The sequence below is a fragment of the Mytilus trossulus genome, chromosome 7 (genome assembly GCF_036588685.1).
Source record: "Mytilus trossulus isolate FHL-02 chromosome 7, PNRI_Mtr1.1.1.hap1, whole genome shotgun sequence".
NCBI classification, from domain to species: domain Eukaryota; kingdom Metazoa; phylum Mollusca; class Bivalvia; order Mytilida; family Mytilidae; genus Mytilus; species Mytilus trossulus.
The window spans coordinates 71,224,341-71,239,639 of record NC_086379.1 but is presented as its reverse complement, the minus strand read 5'-3'; the positions used below and the strand labels follow the sequence as shown (position 1 = coordinate 71,239,639).

The window sequence follows — 15,299 nt, the reverse complement described above, 5'->3', positions numbered from 1 at the left end:
GGTGTGATAGATTTGGTTGTTTGATAGATAGTATAGTATGATCCCCCGAGCATGTTATTGTTTTACATACGACAAATTGATGCAGTTCTGCGACTATTATATAGAAACAGCTGGTGCATACAATAATAACGCAGAAATATACATGTATAATTATAATAAATCAAATATCATAATAAAGGTTTGACCAAAAACAAATTAGAGAAGCGAAAAAAATGTTGGTTCCTGAAAGAAAGTATGTTACTTCCGAAGAAACTTGAAAATAGAAACCAGAAACCAAGAAGTTTTTTCTTTAAATCAGAAACATCAAAAGAAGATAATGATTCAATGTATTAATCCATTTTTATCCCTCGAGCATAACTGAAGAGAGCTTAACTGTCGAAATGCTTATCTGGTGAAGTATAGTTGTACATGTTAATGTTATTTGACTTCTAAATCATTATGAATGTTGTTTCAACTCATCCCGATTTGGTCAACTTATTTTCTTTATGCCGAGCACGCGACATTTTTGATTTATGATTAACAAATAAGACCACTTGAGAGAGTTGAATCACAAAAATAGATATGCCCCCTACACATACGTTTCTTAACTCAATATTGAAACATGAACCCTATCATTAAAATTAAATTAATTCCATATCAATTATATTTTCTGCATGATGTTTCAATAAGGTTAGCGAAATTGAAAAGCAGTTTTAATTTTATTGCAGGAAAACAGATGTTCTTTATGCTGACATTGTTATGCAATATTCTGGAGGGAATTTTAATTCCTTAGTTTTGTCTTGTCATGTTTGTAATGATTCACTACCCTATAATTTTTCTTCTCTATCAACAAATAGTGCAAACTTAGCGAAGTCTGAAGCTTACGTTAATTAAGCACTGTATGTATCCAAAGGAAATATATGAGGTTGCTTACAATACATGTACAGAAGGTAATAATTCATTAGGCAAGATGTACTGTTTCATCAGTGGCGGATCCAGGGAGGGGGGTTCCGGGGTTGGAACCCAACCATTGTTTATGGACGATCAATGCATTAGAATGGGGACATGTGGTTGTAACCCCTCTTTTGTTTTTGGAAATGGCTGGATCCACCCCTGTTTATGATTGGTATTATAAATCTCCAAAAGGAAAGTCTAGACTAAATTTCAGTTTTTCTCATTCCTTCCCTATATTCTAGATTAAATTTCTTTTATAAACATCATAAAAGTCCTTCATATGGTTGAATAAAATCAGCTAATGGGATTAACGTGGCAGCAATCCAACGTTAGAAACAAAATATTATAAAGCAAAACATTAACATATTGTCGTCAACAAGTGTCAATGTGACATGTCAAGTAACCCCAACTCAAGCATAGCTGCAAAACATTCAACATATTGTCGTCAACAAGTATCAATTTGATATGTCAAGTTCTTAGTAATCCGAACTCAAGCATAGCTGTAAAATATTTAACAGGAATGCACATGATCGACGAGCAAGCATAACATGAATTATCATCCACGACCAGGTAGTGGCGACTATAGTGTAGTTTACTTTTAAACATGAGTGTCTATCGTATTTACTGGAATAATCTTTCTATTGTTCTATTTCTATTTTCAATATCTCATTACTCAAACGTGACTGTTTTCAAGACTAATATCGTTGCAGGGTTAAGCCAGTATTGTAATATCATTTTTCCAAACAATCAAGTAAGCTTTACCAGGGAAAGAAAATAAGATTCTTTGGACTATTTGACAGAATGTAGTTAACCAAACAACAACTATTCATCTGTTGACAAGACATTATATTAAACAACGGCACAATTTCTCCAAATCAATTAAGAATGGACCGAAAACCAATTACTCGACGGTCCACGAATTCAATTGTAAACAATACATGTCTCTTGTTTCTTGCGGAAAGATAAGATTGTGATTGATAATACGAGTCTTATACTCTGATTATATCCATAAGCAATCGTAAAATCATCATTATAAATCTGAAGCCATATTTTTGTAAGCAAATTTTCTTCAAGCAATCTATGCTGATTGCATGCTGCTGTTAAAGGGACAAACATATATTATCCTGTAATAAACAATATCCTTTCACTCATTGATTCGCCTTATTTATCTTTATTTTCCGCCAAATCTTTAATTCAATTTCCTGTAGCCTCAATAAAGTTTGCTATGTTTACAGATTTCGGACACTAGAGTGACGGTCCTCATTGTTTTCCGGACATAGTTGTTAGGCTATGGTCAGACATGGTTTTATTGATGTATTGTACTAAACCTGACCACGGGACAAGTTCTTAATCAGATTCAGCGTAGTCACATAAAACTGTAATAATGACAAACATTTCTCGGAGTTGACTTCGTAAATTGTTTGACATTTCACCCTATGATCTCTAAATAAGTGAATATTTTATCTTCAGTTAGCAAATTCTATGACAATTTAGTCTAATACACAGTAGTGTGCCGCCAATAATTGCACAATTTCTTACTTTCATCTGTGTAAAATGACTTTAATTTTAATAAAATTACATCAATTGTTTTAACAAAGGATATAGATTTCAATTCATTCAACTATCATGGAAGCAATTCAACCATTTAAAATTAATTTTTATGAATTTTATAATTAGTACAACAGCAATCTTTTAAAGTTTAAACCCTTTATGAAAATTGAATTATTTTTAATTTGTATTTTGATAGTCGTATCGGCAAAATTTACTCATTAAATTCAGAATCTATAATTTCCATAATATATCATTAAACTCAAAAAATATTATGGTATCTATAATCTATTTTGAAATTAAGTTACTTTGAAAGTCACAATGAATTCTTAATGGTTTGTTTTAGGAAATATCTTTCCGCATTAGTTCGTAAAGTAGGGGTCATACGACCACGTAAACATCATACAAGATTTTTACAGAATTCATTGGTGACATCAAATCAAAGAAACTCAATTTTCAAACCTCAGTTTTGATAGTTCTGTGTGAAAGGCTCGAATGGTTCGATAGACAATAGATTGTGTTTTAAAAATTCAAATAAAGACAATAAAAAGAAAGTGTACATACCCACATAGGTTTATAATAACATGAGAATGTTTATCCATATCAAAATAACTTTATTTCCATTGTTGCAACACATTTATTCCAAGGGTAAATATTATTACTTTATAACAAAAGTAGTGTAATATTTCCTGTGTTCACAGTTAAAGGCTTTTAACGATTATTTGCATTAAATTACGACCGATTAAAACGGTTGATTATTTTAAGTGAACAAAAAGATCCTTGATGACACATTACTTTACATTAACGAGTGTACTAACATCACAGACCTCTCTGGTCGATAACGTTCTCACAGTTGATGCTGTTGTGTACCCTCATTGGGTCACTTTCAGCCTGGGTGCCGTGTTAAATTAAATTTCGGAAATATTAGAATTTAGTATACCCAGGTAGTATACTAATGCAGGTAATGATTTTTGTCAAAGTTTATAACACTAAAATATTACTTTTACATCCCAAATGGACACGTGTTGCTATTAAATTGTGAAGACCATGAACACTAAATAGAATACTTTAAAAGTAATTATGATCATCTCCGGACTGTTTATAAATTCATGATAGTATACGAAAGCTATTTGGTTATGTACATATTTAAAACTTGGTTTACGTTGATGATTTGGTTTGTTATGGTGTAAAATCAATCAGCTTGTCGTCTGATGGATAATGATTAGCAGGTGCGATGGACAGTTTTTACAGTTCTGGACACTTTGGTGCTGATTTAACGACAATTGACATCTATATAACAGTTAGCCATATTATTAACACTTTTTATTCGATATTAAATCTAAATAAAAAAATATATCGTTATCTTCAAATCAGAACATTGTAATAAGTACAATGGACAAAACATACTTATTACATCGATTAAAATTTAGAAAACTTAATTAAAATTTTGACCACTTACAGTTCAAGGATCTAATTTTCAATTTGTTTGAAATACAAATAACACTATTACACAGGTGTGCTCACACATGCACTGTATAACAATGTTATGTGATGTACCCCAGGAAAAGATTGCAATCGTCTTGTTTTGAACTTGTAGGGTTAAAAAATCAGTTAGTAAATCATATATAAAATGTAATTGTGAAATCATTAAAAACCTTTGGGCATAATACAGAGAATGTTTCTGTTATCTTTTCGTGATTTACAATCGGGTATAAATAACGTTGTAAAATTTACACAATAACATTCAACATGCTTTTTATATACATTAAAAAAAAAACCACACACAAATTAAGAAATTAAAATTTACAGTCAGATACGGAAACAGATTATGTACAAACACCAACTATTAGATAAATAAATATGTACTTTCTGAGTTTATAATGTAGCTGGGCATTTTTTGGACGTAAACTTAATTTACATCTTATTTATATCAATCATAAGACCTTTAAAGATATTTACCGCCCTTTCCAAATAATGTTTTTAAGTTAGTTCTTTTGCTGTACTTTTACAGAACTGTCCTACTGTACGGTTACAGCACTGTCCAAGGTTAAGGTGGGGGTTGGCACCTTCAATACTTAGACGATACTTTATTATCAAAACTCAAAAACATAGGTAGGGAGGACATGGTTACCCTGCCACATTGTTATGTCCAAATTTAGGAGTTTTTAATGGCTGTCGCTGGCTCAGGTCAGACATATATGTTTTCGTAAATTGTTTTGTAACAAATAAGCCGTCACAATGTTTCACATTTTTCGTTCACTTCATATGAACTTTGGTTGATATTTGTCCCATTTGCCTGAATCATACCACATCTCCTTATTTTAGCCGAAGATTTATTAATAGTTAAAACTTTCACAGAGATTTGCTTAATCGTTCCTAATATAGCTGGCATTTAACCCAGGAGAGTGATTTATAGCTCCACGAGAGTGATCTATAGCATTAACCCTATGGGAGTGATATATAGCTATGCATTCAGATTGCATGTTTGTTATCAAACATAGAATGCAACTTTTATAAAGACGGGTAAAAACGAAATCGATCATGGTATCATACACACAGAGAGCAGAGCATGTTATGTAATGGACAATGTCGCTAATTGCACGTAAAATGTTGCCATCGAATCCCTGTTAAATTCATTCTGCCCTGTTACTTCCAAACTTCTTTTTGTTCAATCAATTTTTAATTTTAAAAGTTATTACTGAAATATTTTTTTCAAGACAACTTAATTCGAAAGATAAATGCTCCAGATGAAAACAAATAGTCTAAATTTAACAGTTGCAAGATGAATGAACGGGAAATCCCAATTAAAACGTAGCCATGCAGTTAAAATGTTCAATAAGGAATTTGAATTTGAAATCATTAAATCAGAGCAAGGCAAAGAATTTCGACCAAAAATAAAATGCATAATTGCGCTGTTTCTACATACAAGATAATGGAGGAAAAGAAGTGACACCGCTATCTAATTCACTTTGCGTGCTCATGTCAGATACAGATTTCCATTTGAACAATGGAATACAAGTTATTGCTGGAAGGATTGAAGAAAAAGTAAATGTCGTGACTGAAGCGAGAGAATTCGGTGAAATTTGTTTGCGCACTGCATTATAAAAAGTTCATGTCATATACACATATGGAAAAACGTATTGCAATACAAAATTGTAATAAAAGACACACTTTTTATTTATTTTGTGATATAATTTGTTAAAATAGAACTAGTTACACATTATTTACCCATCACCTGAGTTTAATCAATAAATATCGACTCGATAAGTTCTTTTCTGCACATGCAGCTACTGTAACCGTAAACAACTAAACAGATGTTTTTATACTCATTGTTTTCAACACTTTGAAAGTGTTTATAAAGTTATGTGATTGACACCTTGTAATGGGTCCTCCACAACTCTAAACTGCAGCAAGAAGGCAGATTATCAGCATCAGAAAAGCAGTTATGTCGCTGTGACAACTGCACGTATTGTTGGTCTACACCATTCCACTATAAGTCGTTTTGAAAATAAAAATCAGGCAATAAACGATTTTAATGACCTTTCAAGACCAAAAAGATCCCCTATACCATCTGCTAGGGAAAACCAAGCATAATGAAGGTTGGTAAGATGGAACCCCATTGCATACAAGACAATCCTAAAAAGAGAGTGATAGCCTTGCAGGAGCCTTTAACAAGAACTGTTCGAGATCGACTCATCGCTACTGGTTATCGTGAGATAAGATCATTTCGGGGACCTTTGCTTACGAACAGACACACAGTTGTCCGTATCCAATGTAGTGCACAGCTCGCCAAAGTGGGAAATTAGCATCGTGGAGGAAGATCCAATGTTCCAATGGAATTCGGTGAATCTTCCTTTGCCCGATCGTAGCCTGGATATGAACCATACCGTGCATATACGGGACAAAATTGGGCGTAAAGTACGCGAAAGGACGCACCAGTTCAAACACGTCATGAAAAAACAATGTCCTTCATCAGGAATGGTTGCTGCTACCTTAGCAAGAAAAATTAGTCGATTTATGGCAGGAATCAGAAGACGTTTAGAGGCGGTTTTTAATATTAATCCGTTTGAATGGAGGCTGCACACAAAATACTGATTTTTTGGCGTATAACGATCAATCATGATGTGAACAATCATCTTAAGATTAATTTTGAAATGTCTGACATTGTAAAGTTCGAGTACAGTAAAAGTTGTAAAATGCATTTTTTTTGTACAATAAAACACTTCATTTTGTTATTAAAATCGTGTTAAGATAAATTTTTCATACATTTTTCGTTCGTTTAAATGCCAATGTTATCAAAAACTATGTTTCAATATTGTTTTACACATATTTTATCATATTCCATCCAAAATAAGAGACTGATTTTTCAAGTTTAAAAAATCAAGGTGTTGAAATACTTTTTTCCATTGGTATATGTTCCGAACCATATGACTATTGGAACCATACGCGTATGGTTACTCATATGGTCGGGGTAAATAACATTCTGTTACAGCTTACTTTTAATACTTCTAAACTCTTCGCTGCAGTCCTTTTGCGCCAATTACTGGTTTTCAGGGGTATCATTTGCGCCAAATTTGGTTTTACAAATGTATCAATTGCGCCAATATTCGAAACTCATTTGCGCCAATTTACCTGTACACATATCTATCATATATAATAATGTTTAATATATATTTATTCTTATTTTTTGGCTTAAAAAAGTATCATATCTTCGAAGATTTGTCACCATGGAGATGCGCATCTGGAGAAAATGACTTAAAATGCACTAGAAAGTCAATGTACAGAGAGAGAAAAAAAACTTATTGCTTTGCTGAATATTTATAATAAAGATATACCAATGAAGAAGAAAATAGAAGCTTTTGCTGATTATGTTTAGCCACATATGTTGATGACACATTTCTTTGTTCCCACCATGTGTATGGGCTCTTTTATTATATTAGTTATTATTATTATAAACTGTTTTATGCATTTCAACCTTCAATGTTTGTGTTTTTGGACAATAAAGTGAAGTTACAAGCTACTAAATACATTAACTTTTGAAGTATTCATGCAGCAGCAGTAATGAGTTTATGTTTCAGAAAAGGAAACATTTGCAGTGTAAACTGCCGGTTCCAAGTCAGGCTGAATAAAGGAGTAGGAAAGTAATATTTCGTCTAATTGGCGCAATCGTATGTTTTGTTTTTGACGCAAATGATACCATTCAATTTTAAAAACTGTGGCGCAAACGTAGCATTGACGAAAAAAACTTGTGTCGCAAAAGGACGCATTTTTGGCGCAAACAGATCTCTCCCCTCTTCACATGGTATGACCGTTAATTAAAAAGACGCTATCATATATAGGTAATTTTATTATTATATTATGATAAAAAGATTTGGTAAATAAAAACTAGAAGTTTCAAAAAGTTTATTTTACTTACTTGTCAAAACTATACAAACATATTTTATACCGATGGTCATGACCGATGTCTATTGCCGATTTTTTATTACGGGTGAATGACAATATTTCCACTTAAATAATTAAATTCCAAAAATATCTTACTGTTACTGTAACAAGAAGTTACTGGAAAGTAACATAGTTTATTTTAAATGTCTTGTGAATATGGTGTATTGCAGTCATTTTGCGAGATTTGAGATCTAGTAAGAGCTTCTTAAAAACCACCGTAGAGATCAGAATGGCCAAAGACCTCGGTATCACTGTACGCAGCTGCAAAAAGGCTAGCTTTTCACTCGCAAAAAAAAAGATGTAACTGAAAAGGATCGTGCACTACCATGACTCGCAAATGCCAAAAAAACCCAACATTTGTAATTTGAAAAAAATACCTAAATGGTCTAAATACTCATATGGTCCGGCCCGTTAATAACCAAACGAGTACTATACTCATGCATATGGTCATGACCATACGCGTATGGTCGAAATACTCATATGGTCCGGAACATATATATAGGATGAATACATATAATCCCTTTTTGTCAACGATGAGCTTTAAATTATGAATCATTTAAAAGAACTAGTTTCAATTGAGATACTAACCCATTCATGATATCACCACTGTTTATATAATGTTTGTATGCCAAATGCGATAAGCTTTTAGTTCTATTCATGTCGGTCATTCATATCGTTTTACCAACATTTCTAATAACTCTTTACCATCAACTCTCACAACTTTACTTTCTACTATCAAATCCTCCTAATTAATTACAATCAATTCTTATAACTTAACCATCCAATCTCATATTCTTTTTACCATCAATCTCGCAACCTGTTACCCTTGTTTTGCTTCGGTTTCGTCTTAACTTAAGCTTCTGGCAAAAAGAATCGAAACAGCATACAATCTATGATAACAGTATTTTACTATTTTCAAATATAATAGAAAATTAAAAAAAATTAAAGACACCCATACATGGTAAAAATGAACACTGAATCGCATGAACTCAAAAAAAAAACTGGTAGCGTCGATTGTTTATCAGATCAGTAAAATAAAAGTTTTGTAAAAGAATCAAAATGAACACAAGAAAACAGGAGCACAATCGATATCCTTTTATATTTGGAAAAATCCTAGTTGAGACGTGCAAGAAAGCTTTAATTTAGAACGAATCGACTTATGTAACTGTCAACATTACAATCATACAAAGGTTTCATACACAGAGGCCTGACATATAGAACAGCTTGGACAGTTAAACCGAACGTGCCTAGAAAATGTCTTATTCAAAATTATATAAAGATGGATATGTGATGCAAACAGTTTTCAAAGCCATTTATTATTCCATTATATCGTCTCGTTTGTTTTGCATATTTTTTTTCCCTATTATTTTTGTTGCATAATTTATTTAAGTTTAGTTTATTCCCTTTGGCGGTAATGCCGGCGTCACACATTGGCGTATAGACCGACGTGCACCAAACGTACAGAGAAAAATGACAAATTCGTTATACGTTAGTTGCACGCCAGAGGAACGCTAAACAATATTATGCAGCATAAACATTTTAATCCAACTCTAGCGTGTGTAGCGCGTATACCTGTACGCTACACGCACGTTATACATAGTTGAACGCGCTTTGATTTCAAACAGATATAGAGTTTGAGACACGTTTAGGACACGTTGTATGCGCTTCGAGATCGTTCGACTTTAACTTAAACGTATGCGGGTATGTTTGTAACAAACAGCCCATAATAAACGTCCAAGATACAACCGGGACGCGTCTCAAATACGTTCAAGAAACTGTTTTCCTTCGTAGCGCGTATTCCATCTACGTTAGACAAACACCAAGCATACGCTACCATACGTTTCTTGAACGCCCGATAACATATAATATATATAATGGATGCATTATGTGTTGGGTATATACGTTATCGAGACAGAAACCAAACGACACAAAATGCCAGTCATTTGTAATTACTGTTTGAAAGTCAAATGCCGCGTGATTACAAGAAACAGACAACAAAGACGTTACTGCTCTAAATATAGTTGACTGACAATAAAATATTCTAGTAATGACACCAACAAAGCTGTTATGTAATAGATTTACTGTTATTTCATCCATTTTATGTTCCGTTCGATTACCTCTAAATATTAATCTGAATATTTAGAATGTTTCCTCCTTACGGAAATTGCATTACATATATTTATATAACTTTTATAATTTAAAGCATACGGAAGCTCTTTTTGAAGATTTTAATTTGCTTTTTGAAAACCTATTAGTTATGATTTATATCCATGCTTTAATGATATTGTTGGATATAAGCCACTAACTGTTTATACGTTTTATTGGAATTTCAATTTAATCATATGAAAAAAACATTATATAAGTGATTTTAAGTTATAAAAAATGACCAGCTTTACGCAGGTACAATAATTACTTGCCAATTAGATTGAAAATAGGATACAAATTAATAATATATACCGATTTTATGTAAGAAAGTTTGCAAACCAGATGTACCGAAAAACTAGTATACTTCGTTAGTTAAACCGGACACAAATAAAAGTTAATCGCAGATTCACTAGTTAACTTCGTTAGTTAACCACCAATTAACATGATCCATCAACAGTATATGTAAGGAGTAAGAACTGTGAATTCAACTTTTTTTTTTTGCATCTGATACGGGATTGTCTGAAGACCGAACCAGGTAGTTGATGCAGGGACATTCTGTATTATAGAATGTCCCTGATTGATTTATCGATTCAGGTATATGAAAAATATGAAGATGTGGTAGTGTAGCAAATGACACAACTTTCAACCAGAGAACAAATGTCATTAAGGTATCAAACATCTATAGATCAACGTAAGGCCTTCAACAATGAGCAAAACCCATACAGCATAGCCAGCTATAAAAAGAACTCCATTCTAAGATGTGGCATGCTATCCTCTAGTGTAAGTCAAGGGCATGTCCTTCAGGGAATAGTATTACAATATAGTAGTTGTCCACTGTTCTAATATAAGATAGAATCATGCTATCCTCTATTGTAAGTCAAGGGCATGTCCTTCAGAGGGATAGTATTACTATATATGTACTTGTCCACTGTTATAATATAAGATAGAATCATGCTATCCTCTATTGTAAGTCAAAGGCATGTCCTTCAGAGGGATAGTATTACTATATAGTACTTGTCCACTGTTCTGATATAAGATAGAATCATGCTATCCTCTATTGTAAGTCAAGGGCATGTCCTTCAGGGGATAGTATTACTATATAGTACTTGGCCACTGTTCTAATATAAGATAGAAGCATGCTATCCTCTATTGTAAGTCAAGGGCATGTCCTTCAGAGGGATAGTATATTACTATATGTACTTGTCCACTGTTCTAATATAAGATAGAATCATGCTATCCTCTATTGTAAGTCAAGGGCATGTCCTTCAGAGGGATAGTATATTACTATATGTACTTGTCCACTGTTCTAATATAAGATAGAATCATGCTATCCTCTATTGTAAGTCAAGGGCATGTCCTTCGGAGGGATAGTATATTACTATATGTACTTGTCCACTGTTCTAATATAAGACAAAATCATGCTATCCTCTATTGTAAGTCAAGGGCATGTCCTTCAGAGGGATAGTATTACTATATGTACTTGGCCACTGTTCTAATATAAGATAGAATCATGGTATCCTCTATTGTAAGTCAAGGGCATGTCCTTCAGAGGGATAGTATTACTATATGTACTTGTCCACTGTTCTAATATAAGATAGAATCATTGCTATCATAAATGTTCTTGCTTGACCGAAGTTTTCTGAGATAGAAATAAGTACTGAGATGTAGCGTGTATAATGATAGATATATCAATGACATGATACCATCACACTTACTATCTTATAGTTAATTAAGTCTGTAATTCCTTTGTTAAGGTGGAATATGATTATTTGGTTGTGACAGATTTTAATAGTCAATAGTTATTACATTGTATTGATTGTGGTGTAATACGACGACAGTAAGGAATCAGTAAGTAATAACCTTTCACTCTCTATTGATGACGTAATAACCATGATAATGGTAAAATAAGAATAAGGAGATGCATGATAGTTGCCAAATGAGAACATTATCTTTCAAACGCAATGGATTTTGAAAATAAACGCAAACATTGTTTTACACTGTTTAAGATCGAGCTAAAACAATCATAAATAGTTTATTGCTTACTCTGGAATTAACTCAATGGCAATTACACCACAATCATTATTTTTTTTTTATATATAAAATGGTACTGCGCCATTACACATTCTACGTTAAATAAAAGCACTGGAATCTGATCAAGCTTGAACTCGTTTTAGGTTTGTATAAAATGGTGATAAAGATTCGTAAGACTTTAATCTATCTAAGTTTAGGTTATATACACGACCCAAGCTATGGGTAGATAAAAAGCTTACTTTTGTTTTGATCACTCTCTAGTCCGAGAGATTATTCTCACAACAGGGTATCAATATGAATTATTTATGTGTTAGAACAAGTTTTACAAACTTTTATTTTGCTTTTTTTTTAGAAATCGGACCTTGCATATGTACATCAGTATTATTAAATTGTATTACTTATTTTACATCTGTGAATGGACCGTGTGTATTATTTTGTATAAAACGTGTTACATTTTATATTGAACTTTAGTTTTTAAAAGATGTAATGATTTAACTAAAACGATGATATCTTGCTATAGTATAACTTTAACCATGAATATATTTTGTTTTACGTTGATTCATATATTCATATACTTGAAAATTAGATAAGAAGAAAGAAACATATATTTTCTGTTTACATTTCGTTGAAAACGTAGACTTGTTTGCTTGTTTATATCTTTTTTTTTTTAAAGTAGTACTACATTCGTGTTTTTATTACATTGTTTTAGAGTATGTATCAGTCCGGCAATGTTAAAATCTTAGAGTCATTATTTGGTCACAACAGGCAGCAAATGGAGCAAACATTGTAGTGACACCTTCTTTGAATATATTAACTGAATAATTCATACTTCAATGAGTGAACAAAGTCAGACGAGATCCAGTGAATGAAGTACTCACGAGCATCTAAGTTTAAGAATCCATTAAGTGTTTTCTTTTCTTTTATAAATACTCGAGAAGCAATTAAGATAAATATATTTTGTGTTTTGTATATACAATGCTTATTTCTAAATGTTTCGGGTTTTTTTTAGTTTTTTTTTTTTTACTTTTTTGTATTTTTTATTTTTATCGAAGTCCTCCAATTTTAACAATCTTTTATTTTACGGCTGTTATAACTTTTACAACAATGTATTGATTTGGGGGAAGAAATACAATCTTACCTTTTTCTTTGTTTCTCTTTTTTTTAATACTTCAAACGTCACATATAATCCACAGAGTTTAATGAAATCTGTTTATTCGAAAAATTCACAGTAATAAATATTCCTGGCTTGCACAAGTAATACTCCAAAGTAATTCTAATATAAAACTAAGATACGTCGAAATGTACGTTGACAGGGTCTCTCTGAAAATATTACAACATGGTGTTTATTTTGTATGATTAAAACTGTTTATTTGTAAACTAAGTTCGATATCCATATCCTGTATATGTTCAAACAAAATTGTTCCGTGACTAATTTTGGGTAGGGAAAGACCACTGTAGGCGAGAATTTTTTTTTCAAAGCAAATGCATAAATGGTGATATGGAATTGATTATGTGATTTTACAATTATAAATGCATAATAATGATAACAATGCGCCCCGTGCGTGTGTATGAAAAAAGCTTTCACAAGTTGAATGTTTGGGAACCAAATAAATAAATCATTAAAAGAGAATAAAAACTCAGAATAACCTTCTGAACAGTTGAAATCGACTGAAGTCAAATTTTCTAGTTGAAAAAGCAGCTCTAATTTTTAAACCATTATCTATTTATGAATTGAAAGTTTTCTATCGTAATGCATAATTTGAACACTTACAGTTTCCCACACCCCACAATTATTCCAAGATATTAACAATTTAAGCAGAGATATTCAATACCATTTAATCATTATTTTAAGTATCATAGTAATGTCTGTGTTTTAACTAATTTCTTTTATTATTCATCCAGCACAGATGAATATAGCTTGAATCATGTGAAAATCATAGCAGAACTCGATTAATTCAAACCACAAGCGTTTTTTTTTTTATTATTATTTTGCTGCCACTACTGCTGTTGCAGCTTCTGTTTCGATAAGTTTATATCAAAGTGTCCCGAATGGTATATCATTTAGGTGTCTCGAATGGTATATCACTAAAGTGTCCCGAATGGTATATCACTTAAGTGTTCCAAGTGGTGTATATTTTAGTGAAAAATAACTGGACTTACCTCTAAAACGTCATTAATCCTAAAAGCACTGTAAATGATGTCTGAAATTAAAATAATGATAATGTTTAATTATGTTTATCAAAATTACACCTCATTGGTCACATACCAGATGTCCTTATCACGTGATCTACCCTTAAGACAATAGACGATCATATAAACGATTGTTGACAAAACCCAGCGATATAAATCATTGGAGAATTCCGATCACAAATGTGGATCTCCCACCGGACAGCATGCTACATGATCCTATCTGTAAAGTAAATATTCATTAATTTCTGGCCTTTTGGATAGCATTAATTTCTTCACAAAGAATCATAGACTGTCTAGTTATTTGATTAAGTCACTCTTGCCTTCATAATTCACTTACAGTCGTTTATATTTTATATCTTCTTCTCTGTGTTTATCATTAATTCAATTAAAACGTTTAAAAGATAACATGGTAACTTAGTTTATATAAATGAAGTTTCAATAAATAGCACAGAGAAATGGTTGGTTTTATTGTTGAGGTTATTTAGTATTCTAGAACAGTGACAATATAATCTCGTAAGGATAAAGAGATCCAGTGTTTGGAAAATTTATCTGCAATTAAGAATTTAACGGTCACAGCTTTGAGAGCAAATTATCCCGCAATACAGATTCTGGTATCAGCTATAAAAAAAAAGGTTTCTACTAGGGGTCTTGCATACAGGCATAATGGTATTGCCTGTTCGGTGTTCGTTCCGAATCGTCCTGAAAATATGCATGAAAAATTTGCCGATGACCGTTAAGCAACTGACAATCAATCAACCCGGTTCAAAAACGCCTGTTAAATTAAATTTCGTATTTGACTAAATTTTACGTAGGTTTCTAAGGATTAACCAAAGCTGCCGATACTTCCGCAAGCTACATTTTTTTTAAACTTTCAGGGTAAACGTTAAGAAAATCGAAATAACGATGTTTTTCACGTCTGAAGTCAAACGCACTTAAATGTCTGTCATTTTGTCGTGCATGGTGTCAAAGGTCGACCAAACATTACAAGATCACGACGTTCCCGCCAAAAT

General features: G+C 32.3%; 1 protein-coding gene across 3 annotated transcripts in view; it reads right to left on the bottom strand.

Annotated features, from left to right (window-relative positions):
* The window catches only part of LOC134725721 (cadherin-23-like), a 104,549-nt gene that overhangs the window by 42,490 nt on the left and 46,760 nt on the right, over positions 1-15,299 (bottom strand). For all 3 annotated transcript variants that reach the window (XR_010108587.1, XM_063589755.1, XM_063589756.1), the window contains exons 4-5: positions 14,260-14,300; positions 13,238-13,419 (exon numbers count right to left, since the gene is read on the bottom strand). The gene's annotated coding sequence lies outside the window, so the exon portion shown is untranslated. The remainder of the gene's footprint in view (positions 1-13,237; positions 13,420-14,259; positions 14,301-15,299) is intronic.